Source organism: Triturus cristatus, chromosome 6 (assembly GCF_964204655.1).
Source record: "Triturus cristatus chromosome 6, aTriCri1.1, whole genome shotgun sequence".
NCBI lineage: Eukaryota > Metazoa > Chordata > Amphibia > Caudata > Salamandridae > Triturus > Triturus cristatus.
This window is the reverse complement of record NC_140589.1, coordinates 1,838,200,218-1,838,213,188: the sequence shown is the minus strand read 5'-3', so window position 1 is coordinate 1,838,213,188 and position 12,971 is coordinate 1,838,200,218.

Below are 12,971 nucleotides of genomic sequence, written 5' to 3'. Positions count from 1 at the left end.
ACCTCACGACTTCTTCGGAAAAAAAAGTGCACACATCTGGAGCCAACACTTGATGGCAGTATTATGCTATGCATGTGTATCTACAGCCATACATGCTTCAAATAGCGGATTAATAAGTAGTGTGGTTGTGCAACCTCACCATGCAATAATGTCCATCTCTATCAGGTACAGTCGGATTCTTTTACAAAAGCCCTTAGCTCAGATCTGGGTAGCTGTGGCACAGAGGAGTCGGCTTAGTCAAAAGCTCAAGTGTAAAGCATTTAAAAATGCCAAAATAGTTACTAAGTAAGAGACGACACAATAAAAATCTGATATCAATTTATAAAAGAGTGTTTTTGTTATATTAGACACCAACACAACAAAACTATTGAAGGGAACCAAAAATATGATTTTTTGAAAGTAAATAAAAGACTAACTTTAAGCTCTTAGATACAATAAATTGCATTTAGCCATAGCAGGTAGGGGCCCAGTCACATGACCACTCAGGTCCAGCTATTTTAGGGTCCTCCGTGTTTTTTCCTCCTTAAAAGTCACGAAGTGGTCATGATGCTGGGGATTAGGGATGTTGAAAATGCTGGAGGGATGCAGAAAGTTTTCCTGTGGCCACTCAGTGGTCCACAAACTTTAGGGGTTTACTCTGGGTTCAGGACTATGTGCTCTCATTGCAGCAGGGGAGTCCAGTACAAGTCCAGTCACAGGTCAACTGGTCCCCCGATAACAGCAGGATCAGTGATCCCTTACAGGTAAACTAATCCTATTCCTTGGGGGGCCAAAGTCCACTTCAATTGCGACTATGGGTCCCATGGGCTTGGGGACCTCCTTCAGCAAGGTCCAGAGTCGGTTGTCCAACAGGCACTTCATCATCTAGTGGCAGACAATTCTTCCAAGCAGCTGGACTTTCGCTTGGGGCAGTTTTCCTTAGCTTTTGGTGGCCCTGAACCTTAACAGGGGGCTATCCACCTAGCCTTGGAGTCAATTCTTTCATCCTGGCACAAATGGAGCTCTTTTCCAGGAGCTTGCAAAGCAGCCACAGTCCACTTTGCATAGCAGGTATAGTTTCGTCTTTGATGCAGCCTCTCTTTGCTGGGTCCAGGGTGCAGCAGGGTAGTCTTCTGTCTTCTTCCAGACCAATAGGGATCTGAGGACTGTGGGTCTGTAGTGCCAGTTATGCCATTGCGTTTGTGGGAGAGGACTCACTAGCCAATGAGGCAGTAGTTACCACAAAGCTACCCTTCCTACTTTACATCCCCTCCTGTGGTTTTGGCCCACCAACAATCCCCGGATACCTCTTTTCTATCCTAATCAAGATGGTGCAAGCCTTCTTCTCCTGTGAGGAGCCCTAGACACTCCCTGGGGTGTACCCAGCATAATGAGCCACTCCTAATGGAAAACTGGTGATGCAATGTGTTTTCTACCTTAAGAGGAAATGCCAGCCTGCCTGCTTGCACAAAAGGAGCGTGAAGGAGTGATCACCATTTGCTTCACTCAGGCGGCCTAATTGAAGCTGGGCCGGTTAATCATCCTGCTGGAGGTCACACCTCCCTTTAGAAATTCGCTTTGTTCTGTTTCTGAGAGCACTCCACACTTCCTAGCAGAGGGGCAGCATGTTGTCTCGGGTGACAACTGCTCAGAGTCAGGAAAGGTTAGCCAAGGTTTGGGCAACAAAAAAACAAGCAGGGACTTTCTAAAGTCACCATTCTATTCAAATTTACCTTAAACATAATCTCAGCAATGAGTCGGGTTTATTGTAATGATTAATGTGATGCATTGTAGTAATATCTGTGGTGGTCCCGAATGGAAGTTGGCACTTAGCACGGTGGCTAGTAAAGCTTCAGGTTAGCCAACGGGATCATCAGCCTTGTAACAAAGAAAACTGTAGTTCCGTTTTCTCACTGTAGGGGCATGGTAAACCTAAAAGGAACATGCCTTTCTTTTTAATGTCAAGCACTCTGGTGGGCTTACAAGACTGTCCTCTAGGGGTGGTTTACTAATATTAACAAGCATTTGCAACGCAATAGGTCTCGCATTTGCGAGGATTTGAGCTATTGGCATTGTAAATGGCAATGCCTTTTATTTTCATGTTTGGAAAAACTGACTCGTTACAATTGCTTATGCCTGACAAATAAAGTATTATGCTTGTGCCCCAAAAAGATAAAAGTGTGTTGCGTCCTGCATGTTGATAGCAGTGATAGTGCGGTCTGTATTGTAGCTTTGGACTTGCTGTTATGCGTGTAATTTAATTTTGGCCACAGTGAACCATACTAATACTGTCACGTAAAATAGCAACAAAAATGCTTTGAAAATTAAAGTAGCAATATTAAGCAACAGATTGTTGTCAAACAGAAGAAATTAAATTAGGTATACCTTCGCAGTCAGAGTAAAGTATACTAACCGTGGATAATCCGACTCAGGGGGGAGAATAACAGTGATTTTTCGAGATGGCAAACTTTCCACTAACTGGAAATTTGCTTTTTATGTGGAGCTCCAATGAAAAATAAGGTGGGTTTGGAAATAATCTATCCTGTTCGCCTTTAATGGACTGTTGCTGGAAGTTCAATAGAAACATTGCCCAGGCTGATCTAGTTAATAAGAGATTACGGACTGACCCTTTGTGAGGGGTTTGCGGAAGGTGGGCGGCAAGTCTGGCTCAAGACTGCAAGATGTGTTTACCTCAGGCAGGTTCGTGGTGTCATCTTGTGCCTTCTGTAGCATGGCTCTCCGGTAAGGAGCATCGGAACACCGCATGGAAAAGAAATGCCGCGTTTTATCTGTTCGCCAGAGTACTACATCGTTTTGGGATGTTGGCCGTTTGAAGCATCCTAAAGCAAATGTCATACTTGCATTCAATATTCCAAAGTGTTGTGGGTTCACCACTTATGAAGTGCAGGCGGTTCATTCATGTAATAGTGGGGTGTGGAGACCCCCGGGAGGGGAGGTCAGAGGTTGGGCAGAGAAGCAAATTCTGCAGAGGAGGAGCAAGTTTGAAGAGGCGTTGGTGCCTCATTTAGGGAAAGGTTGCATTAGTGCTGAGTGCGGGGTGAGGGGGTTCGTAATGCGAAGTGGGGGAGGGAAGAAATGCCGCGGTGTGCAAAAGAAAAGAAAGGTGGTGCCCGCTTCATGCCCAAGTGATACCGCCAAGCATAATCCACATCCAAGAGCCATCTCTCGCACATGCTTCATTCCAATATGCAGAGAGGCACCGGAGCAAGGGTAAAAGGAAGTTGTGCGAGCCGGCCAGAAAGAACAAAATAAGCATTTGCAATCCAATAGAACTCATATTTACGCGTAGACCCATTGCATTGCAAACTCAGGAGAGGGGGAGACACGAGCGATGCGGACAGGGCAGTAACTGAGGGCCCGGGGGCCGCTGCTCGGATGTGGTGGGGGCTGCAGGTGCTCAGCTCACTCGGGGCATCAGATGTCCACACGGCTCTCGGTGATCTCGAAGCGCAGGCAGGCAGGCCAGACACGAGCGGTGCAGACAGGGCAGTAACGGAGTGCCCGAGGGCTACCGTCCGACGTTACCGTCCAAGAGAATGATAGGCACTGAATGGTCAAATGGAGGGACGGGGGTGCAGCCCATAAACGCTTTAATCCGCTTTTGGAGGGGTGCCAGGCACTGAGAGTGCGCCCACAGGAACGTGGGATATGCCTTGCCTTGAGCGTATGAATTGAGGGAATGTGGTACGTAAAGAGGTGCCGGACACTGAGTTGTGGCGCGTAGGTGGACACGTAGAGAGCGGTCCAGAACACAAAGGTGTCAGCCATAGAGTGTGCACATAGAGGGAGGGGTGTTGCCCATTACCTGAACAAGGTGACAGGCAGATATGTGTGGGGACCTGGGACGGGTTCAGCTCTAAGCACGATCCAAAGTATACATGCAGCCCGTCCAGGCTGTTTGCATTCATGAGTCCAGGCCATGGTCCAGATTGGAAGAAGTACAGCCGTCTAAAGTAGTCTCTTCTCTCGTGTGTGGGTCGAGTGCAGATAGAAGAGATTCATGTGCAATTAAAAAAAAACTATCTACAATGTGCACGCAAGCACAACTACTGGAATGCAAATCCGAAGAGCTCTCAGAGTTGCCTAAAATATTCTATATTGTTGACACTCGGCCGAATCCATAGAAGGAAGGACAATTGTAAAGCTCGTGATGGGATTCTCATCTACTTTACATTTTCATGGGGAATATTCCATTACCTAAAAATGCTGTGTATGAAATGCACAAAATTCACTTATGAAGAGAACTGGAACTCTGCAGGGACAGGCGGAGTGCAACTAGAGGGCACAGGGACTGCAACATATGAACTCTAGAGAGGTGTCCTAAAGGCCATATTAATTCCAAGGACCCAATAAAAAAAGGGCAGAATAGACTCTTAAAGACAGCAATGCGAAATATGAATAGCACCCTAATAAGATCCACTCAAAGTCAGACATATACACCGGCTACCTGCATTAAAGATTTGCTGTAATGGGAGGATATTGCAGAGCTAAACAAATGAAAGGCCTGGTGACACGCGGATTGTCACTTTCAGGGAAAGCTGTAAATAATAAAAAACACAGTTGAAGAGAATTATTAACTAAATGGGCAGTTTTTAGTGTCTGGAGCTGTACAAAGGGCTATTCGCAAAGTAAACCAGGAGAGAAGGGCTGGAGGAGGGGGGGTGTAATGATCAGCGGATAACAAAAGTTGCAAGCGCTTGTGTTTTTAGCCAAGCCTCATTAGCTTGCAAGCAATTAACGGGGATCAGCTGAAAACACAAGTGCTATTTAAACAAAGACACACCTTTTTACCCAATGTAGAGTTATTATATTGGGAACTGCTAACCTTACCCGTGCCAGTTCACGGATCCTTCCTCTGCCTCCTCCCCCTCGTCCATGGCCGGGATGCGAGCATGAAAGTGATGAAGGTGGGTGTTGGGCATGGCCACTGGCTGCAACCGGAGTTGACCTAGCGCCGTGTGTGCTGCAGAGGCAGAGATTCAGAGGGCTGCCCCAATATAGAAACCCTACGCAAACACTATGAAGCAGACACTGCGTCCGATGGAAAAAAAACAAGGCACACGTAGGGCATTGATGGAGGAGGGATGGCGAAGAGAGGGGAAACAATGGCTCCTGCAGATTTCTTTAACTAACACGTCAACCGCTTTGCGCGTTGTCCGTGCAGCGGGAGAGGGGAGCATATTTAAATGAAAGCACGGCATGGGGCGGTTTATAAAGAAAAATACTTTTCTGTAAAATACGGTGAGCCGCTCATAAAGAAAGCCACATGCTTGCCGTGAAACTGAAAGCATGGTTTAAACGAGCGGCCGGAGACGCAAAATGTGGTGGGGGAGGGGGAGAAGCGGGATTTGTGTGTGCGCGTGCGTCATCGCGATCGCTCTGAAAGCGAAAGTGATCGCGATGACGCACACGAGTTTTTCAAAGTGCTGCTGGCTGCCGGCTGCGCGCTTGCACGATCGCGTGAACGCAAGCGTTAGGCCAGCCAGCAGCACTTTGAAAATCCCACATACAAAATGTCTCTTCGAGCCAGCGCAAGCGCTGGGGCTCAGCGAGACCTAAAAAGGAAGGATTTGAATTGGCAAAAAGGTTTATTTTGCCTTGTTGAGTTGCCAGTTTTAAGCTGCTCAACAAAGCTGCAGTGGCAAGACAAGAGTCATGTTTTCACCTTGTCATGTGACTCAATCAGTGCTGGAGTCTACTTACATGGAAGTTAAATACGCCAATCCAACATTGGCTATTGCACATACATTTAAGGGTTCAGTGCACGTGCACAGAGGCCTGGACAACAGGGCTCAGTGCACTAGAGACGAAAAACCAGAAGCATCAGTCCTAAAGCAGAGGGGTGGGGTGATCTTGCAAAGAGAGGTCCTTTCCTACACCATCTGACTTAGCAACAATTGTCTCTGGAGTAATTCCAATGCTCACAACCGATAGTCATTGTTAACGCAGTCCCTGTGTCAAACACAGTAGGAGAGGGCACTGCATGATGTACCCCCTTGAAGTAAGATTAAGTGGTTTCGAACTGTGAACTCTGATGAATGCAATGACAAGGATAGAGTTTTACGGATCTCTGGAACAAAGAATAGGAATGGGTGCTGCATTTGAACACCACAGAAAAGTGCTTTATATTGGTAACTTCAAGACCTTCACAAATGTCTCTGGGTCAGAAGGAACTAGAGAGGTCTTTTTGTGTTTTCTATTTAGCTGCGTGTGAATTAAATACATTTTCTTTTTAAAAATAAAACAGTGACCGCATATTGATGTTTATTATGTATTTTGCAGACTTATGAGCTTCTAACTCACAACAGCTCCACAATTAAACCTTTGACTGCTTTGCCTCACTCCCCTGAAAGTGAAGAGCTAAAGGGTGTAGTTGGTACTCAGTTTGAGTCTACTAGTAAGGTGGTTCCAGGGCTTTGGCACCACCCATTTGTTGATCATCTTTACAGGCATTTTGAATGGGCAGTTCGATTTTAGGTCTTGTTAGAGGCGGATTTAGTGATTTTCCAAAGCTCTCACAATAAAAAAACTAATAAAGAAACTGTTGGTGTTGACTCTGCCCCTCTGATGAGCATCTTCTGTAAAGCCTTTAGATTGCTTTGAAGTTGTGTTATTTGGGTCTCTAAATATTTTCATTGCAATGCAATGATGACAGAGTGTACGTGTACAGCAATTCAGTTGTACTTACAAGGGACACAATCTCCGACGACATTCATGAAATAAGATTTTTGTGGTTATTAATACACATTTCTGCTGCTACACTGTTGGCTCTGTCCATCACCACCCCCTTTTTCCCAAATCGATTTTATCCACACTCAGTGTGGGAGGGTATGCTCAGACGTGAGTCCCTTGCTCATTGCACCATCAGGATTCAGGCAAGCCGGGCCGACGAAGGCTGTGATGCCAGAAACCGGTCCCCGGAAGCTTGTTTCCTTCCCAGTATAAGAATTGGCTTGGTAGTTTGGTTTGCCCTGTTCCCATCATGCACTGGGACAGGTACAGACTAATTTGCATGTAGCCAGGTTCTGAGCTGGGATGGTGCAGTGAGCTAAAAAACGGTGATGGATTAAAACCATGATCTCTTGACTTGGTAAGAGTATTCTGCATCATTCAGAAACTCTGTCCATCACCACCCCCTTTTTCCCAAATCGATTTTATCCACACTCAGTGTGGGAGGGTATGCTCAGACGTGAGTCCCTTGCTCATTGCACCATCAGGATTCAGGCAAGCCGGGCCGACGAAGGCTGTGATGCCAGAAACCGGTCCCCGGAAGCTTGTTTCCTTCCCAGTATAAGAATTGGCTTGGTAGTTTGGTTTGCCCTGTTCCCATCATGCACTGGGACAGGTACAGACTAATTTGCATGTAGCCAGGTTCTGAGCTGGGATGGTGCAGTGAGCTAAAAAACGGTGATGGATTAAAACCATGATCTCTTGACTTGGTAAGAGTATTCTGCATCATTCAGAAACTCTGTCCATCACCACCCCCTTTTTCCCAAATCGATTTTATCCACACTCAGTGTGGGAGGGTATGCTCAGACGTGAGTCCCTTGCTCATTGCACCATCAGGATTCAGGCAAGCCGGGCCGACGAAGGCTGTGATGCCAGAAACCGGTCCCCGGAAGCTTGTTTCCTTCCCAGTATAAGAATTGGCTTGGTAGTTTGGTTTGCCCTGTTCCCATCATGCACTGGGACAGGTACAGACTAATTTGCATGTAGCCAGGTTCTGAGCTGGGATGGTGCAGTGAGCTAAAAAACGGTGATGGATTAAAACCATGATCTCTTGACTTGGTAAGAGTATTCTGCATCATTCAGAAACTCTGTCCATCACCACCCCCTTTTTCCCAAATCGATTTTATCCACACTCAGTGTGGGAGGGTATGCTCAGACGTGAGTCCCTTGCTCATTGCACCATCAGGATTCAGGCAAGCCGGGCCGACGAAGGCTGTGATGCCAGAAACCGGTCCCCGGAAGCTTGTTTCCTTCCCAGTATAAGAATTGGCTTGGTAGTTTGGTTTGCCCTGTTCCCATCATGCACTGGGACAGGTACAGACTAATTTGCATGTAGCCAGGTTCTGAGCTGGGATGGTGCAGTGAGCTAAAAAACGGTGATGGATTAAAACCATGATCTCTTGACTTGGTAAGAGTATTCTGCATCATTCAGAAACTCTGTCCATCACCACCCCCTTTTTCCCAAATCGATTTTATCCACACTCAGTGTGGGAGGGTATGCTCAGACGTGAGTCCCTTGCTCATTGCACCATCAGGATTCAGGCAAGCCGGGCCGACGAAGGCTGTGATGCCAGAAACCGGTCCCCGGAAGCTTGTTTCCTTCCCAGTATAAGAATTGGCTTGGTAGTTTGGTTTGCCCTGTTCCCATCATGCACTGGGACAGGTACAGACTAATTTGCATGTAGCCAGGTTCTGAGCTGGGATGGTGCAGTGAGCTAAAAAACGGTGATGGATTAAAACCATGATCTCTTGACTTGGTAAGAGTATTCTGCATCATTCAGAAACTCTGTCCATCACCACCCCCTTTTTCCCAAATCGATTTTATCCACACTCAGTGTGGGAGGGTATGCTCAGACGTGAGTCCCTTGCTCATTGCACCATCAGGATTCAGGCAAGCCGGGCCGACGAAGGCTGTGATGCCAGAAACCGGTCCCCGGAAGCTTGTTTCCTTCCCAGTATAAGAATTGGCTTGGTAGTTTGGTTTGCCCTGTTCCCATCATGCACTGGGACAGGTACAGACTAATTTGCATGTAGCCAGGTTCTGAGCTGGGATGGTGCAGTGAGCTAAAAAACGGTGATGGATTAAAACCATGATCTCTTGACTTGGTAAGAGTATTCTGCATCATTCAGAAACTCTGTCCATCACCACCCCCTTTTTCCCAAATCGATTTTATCCACACTCAGTGTGGGAGGGTATGCTCAGACGTGAGTCCCTTGCTCATTGCACCATCAGGATTCAGGCAAGCCGGGCCGACGAAGGCTGTGATGCCAGAAACCGGTCCCCGGAAGCTTGTTTCCTTCCCAGTATAAGAATTGGCTTGGTAGTTTGGTTTGCCCTGTTCCCATCATGCACTGGGACAGGTACAGACTAATTTGCATGTAGCCAGGTTCTGAGCTGGGATGGTGCAGTGAGCTAAAAAACGGTGATGGATTAAAACCATGATCTCTTGACTTGGTAAGAGTATTCTGCATCATTCAGAAACTCTGTCCATCACCACCCCCTTTTTCCCAAATCGATTTTATCCACACTCAGTGTGGGAGGGTATGCTCAGACGTGAGTCCCTTGCTCATTGCACCATCAGGATTCAGGCAAGCCGGGCCGACGAAGGCTGTGATGCCAGAAACCGGTCCCCGGAAGCTTGTTTCCTTCCCAGTATAAGAATTGGCTTGGTAGTTTGGTTTGCCCTGTTCCCATCATGCACTGGGACAGGTACAGACTAATTTGCATGTAGCCAGGTTCTGAGCTGGGATGGTGCAGTGAGCTAAAAAACGGTGATGGATTAAAACCATGATCTCTTGACTTGGTAAGAGTATTCTGCATCATTCAGAAACTCTGTCCATCACCACCCCCTTTTTCCCAAATCGATTTTATCCACACTCAGTGTGGGAGGGTATGCTCAGACGTGAGTCCCTTGCTCATTGCACCATCAGGATTCAGGCAAGCCGGGCCGACGAAGGCTGTGATGCCAGAAACCGGTCCCCGGAAGCTTGTTTCCTTCCCAGTATAAGAATTGGCTTGGTAGTTTGGTTTGCCCTGTTCCCATCATGCACTGGGACAGGTACAGACTAATTTGCATGTAGCCAGGTTCTGAGCTGGGATGGTGCAGTGAGCTAAAAAACGGTGATGGATTAAAACCATGATCTCTTGACTTGGTAAGAGTATTCTGCATCATTCAGAAACTCTGTCCATCACCACCCCCTTTTTCCCAAATCGATTTTATCCACACTCAGTGTGGGAGGGTATGCTCAGACGTGAGTCCCTTGCTCATTGCACCATCAGGATTCAGGCAAGCCGGGCCGACGAAGGCTGTGATGCCAGAAACCGGTCCCCGGAAGCTTGTTTCCTTCCCAGTATAAGAATTGGCTTGGTAGTTTGGTTTGCCCTGTTCCCATCATGCACTGGGACAGGTACAGACTAATTTGCATGTAGCCAGGTTCTGAGCTGGGATGGTGCAGTGAGCTAAAAAACGGTGATGGATTAAAACCATGATCTCTTGACTTGGTAAGAGTATTCTGCATCATTCAGAAACTCTGTCCATCACCACCCCCTTTTTCCCAAATCGATTTTATCCACACTCAGTGTGGGAGGGTATGCTCAGACGTGAGTCCCTTGCTCATTGCACCATCAGGATTCAGGCAAGCCGGGCCGACGAAGGCTGTGATGCCAGAAACCGGTCCCCGGAAGCTTGTTTCCTTCCCAGTATAAGAATTGGCTTGGTAGTTTGGTTTGCCCTGTTCCCATCATGCACTGGGACAGGTACAGACTAATTTGCATGTAGCCAGGTTCTGAGCTGGGATGGTGCAGTGAGCTAAAAAACGGTGATGGATTAAAACCATGATCTCTTGACTTGGTAAGAGTATTCTGCATCATTCAGAAACTCTGTCCATCACCACCCCCTTTTTCCCAAATCGATTTTATCCACACTCAGTGTGGGAGGGTATGCTCAGACGTGAGTCCCTTGCTCATTGCACCATCAGGATTCAGGCAAGCCGGGCCGACGAAGGCTGTGATGCCAGAAACCGGTCCCCGGAAGCTTGTTTCCTTCCCAGTATAAGAATTGGCTTGGTAGTTTGGTTTGCCCTGTTCCCATCATGCACTGGGACAGGTACAGACTAATTTGCATGTAGCCAGGTTCTGAGCTGGGATGGTGCAGTGAGCTAAAAAACGGTGATGGATTAAAACCATGATCTCTTGACTTGGTAAGAGTATTCTGCATCATTCAGAAACTCTGTCCATCACCACCCCCTTTTTCCCAAATCGATTTTATCCACACTCAGTGTGGGAGGGTATGCTCAGACGTGAGTCCCTTGCTCATTGCACCATCAGGATTCAGGCAAGCCGGGCCGACGAAGGCTGTGATGCCAGAAACCGGTCCCCGGAAGCTTGTTTCCTTCCCAGTATAAGAATTGGCTTGGTAGTTTGGTTTGCCCTGTTCCCATCATGCACTGGGACAGGTACAGACTAATTTGCATGTAGCCAGGTTCTGAGCTGGGATGGTGCAGTGAGCTAAAAAAACGGTGATGGATTAAAACCATGATCTCTTGACTTGGTAAGAGTATTCTGCATCATTCAGAAACTCTGTCCATCACCACCCCCTTTTTCCCAAAAGGCAAGTAGCAGCATGGCCAGCTGAAAACGCCTTGGATTGAGAGGGGAAGGCTCCTTGTTCAAGTTTCCACAAAGACCACAAGACAACAGCCATCTTGGGAGAGTAGATTTCCCTCACAATCCGGAATCACTGGACAGGCCTGTGAGAATCCCTGGCAGATGCACAATATCCACCTCCCTACGGCTTCGGACACATATCTGTTAAAACATGGAACAATTTTCAAAAGTTGCCTGTTCCTTGGAAATATGCTGCACATATCCCACCTCATTCAATTTTAGGCAAAAATATTTCTTTGAAATCTTGCGTGACTTCAAGAGGATTCCGCCTGGGGCACTTTTGGCACAATAAAGGACTGCGACATGCAGTCAAGTCTTTGAACTTTTTTGTCCTATTGGCGGGAAATGTATATTTTTACTGAACACAAAAACAGAAACTGGGGGTCTAGTAACAAAACAGCACGAAAGTGATGAACGGGAAGGAGCCCAGGTGCACTAAGCCAAAACTAACCATGAGCAGAGCATGGATAACCATCAATAGTACTCGGCAAGTCGAGCAAATAGTGAGAGAAAGGTGGCTCTCATGATCATTAATATCATTTGGTGATCCAACTATTGGCAGAGATATGTCCCTTGATCATGGGGATTGTCTCGCAAGATTGAAGCTCTAACATAGCAGTTACTTGGCAGTACTGCTATAACCTTGTTACACCCTTTTAATCAAGGTGTGTAGATTGCTTGGAATATTGAGAACTATCCCTTCTACATAACCTTTTTTAGCTTTCACTAATTCTTTTTCTTGCACTGCACTTCATAGGATACTTTCCTCTTTCCGTATCCTTCAGACCTGGTGTGTTGCTGGTCAAAATATACTAGCCAGCTTGAGCAATAGAGCTTCAATCTTGCGAGACAATCCCCATGATCAACGGGGAGGAAAAAAGGGGACAGCCTGACAGAAAGAGGGAAAGAATGTACTCATAGAAGACACAGCCACCCACAGGAAAGCGAGTGCAAAAGACCAAATTACAAGCCCTCGCAGAACGGGGAGTAAGGGCGGGCCGTGAAGGAATCTGCGTCTAGAATCGTCTCTACCAGATACATCGTTACAGAAGGTAAGTAACTCGTACATCTGATAGAGACTACTAGCCGCAGATTCCTTCACGTAGAATAGATACCCTAGCCATACTGAAGGGGAAGGAGGGTCTACGAGAGGACCCCACCCACCTGGGCACAACAGGGGGCCGAGTCCGAAAACAGGACGAGGAGCCCCATCCTCCAGGTAAAGGGAAACCCCCGCCAGCAGGAGGCCACCAACCCCACAGGGGGGCGGGGGGGGCGGGAAAAGAATAGAAGACAATAGCCTGTCCACACTCAACAGAGGAAACAAGGCAAGGCGCAAAGAAGCCAAACACCCCACACCCACGTGAGGCAGCAAAAAGGCAAGGAAAGGAGCACCGAAGAAGAGCAACCTAGACAGGACGGCGCCAGCAGCAAGAAGCAGGCGGAAGTTGAAAGGGGAACTCAAGGTCACCCAGGAAGAATCGTCCAACTCCCCGCAGGGACAAACTGCGCCCGCAAGAGGGTCCAGAAGTCAGGGACCATCCCCCCCACAGGGAGAAGAGGTAGAACTGAGTGC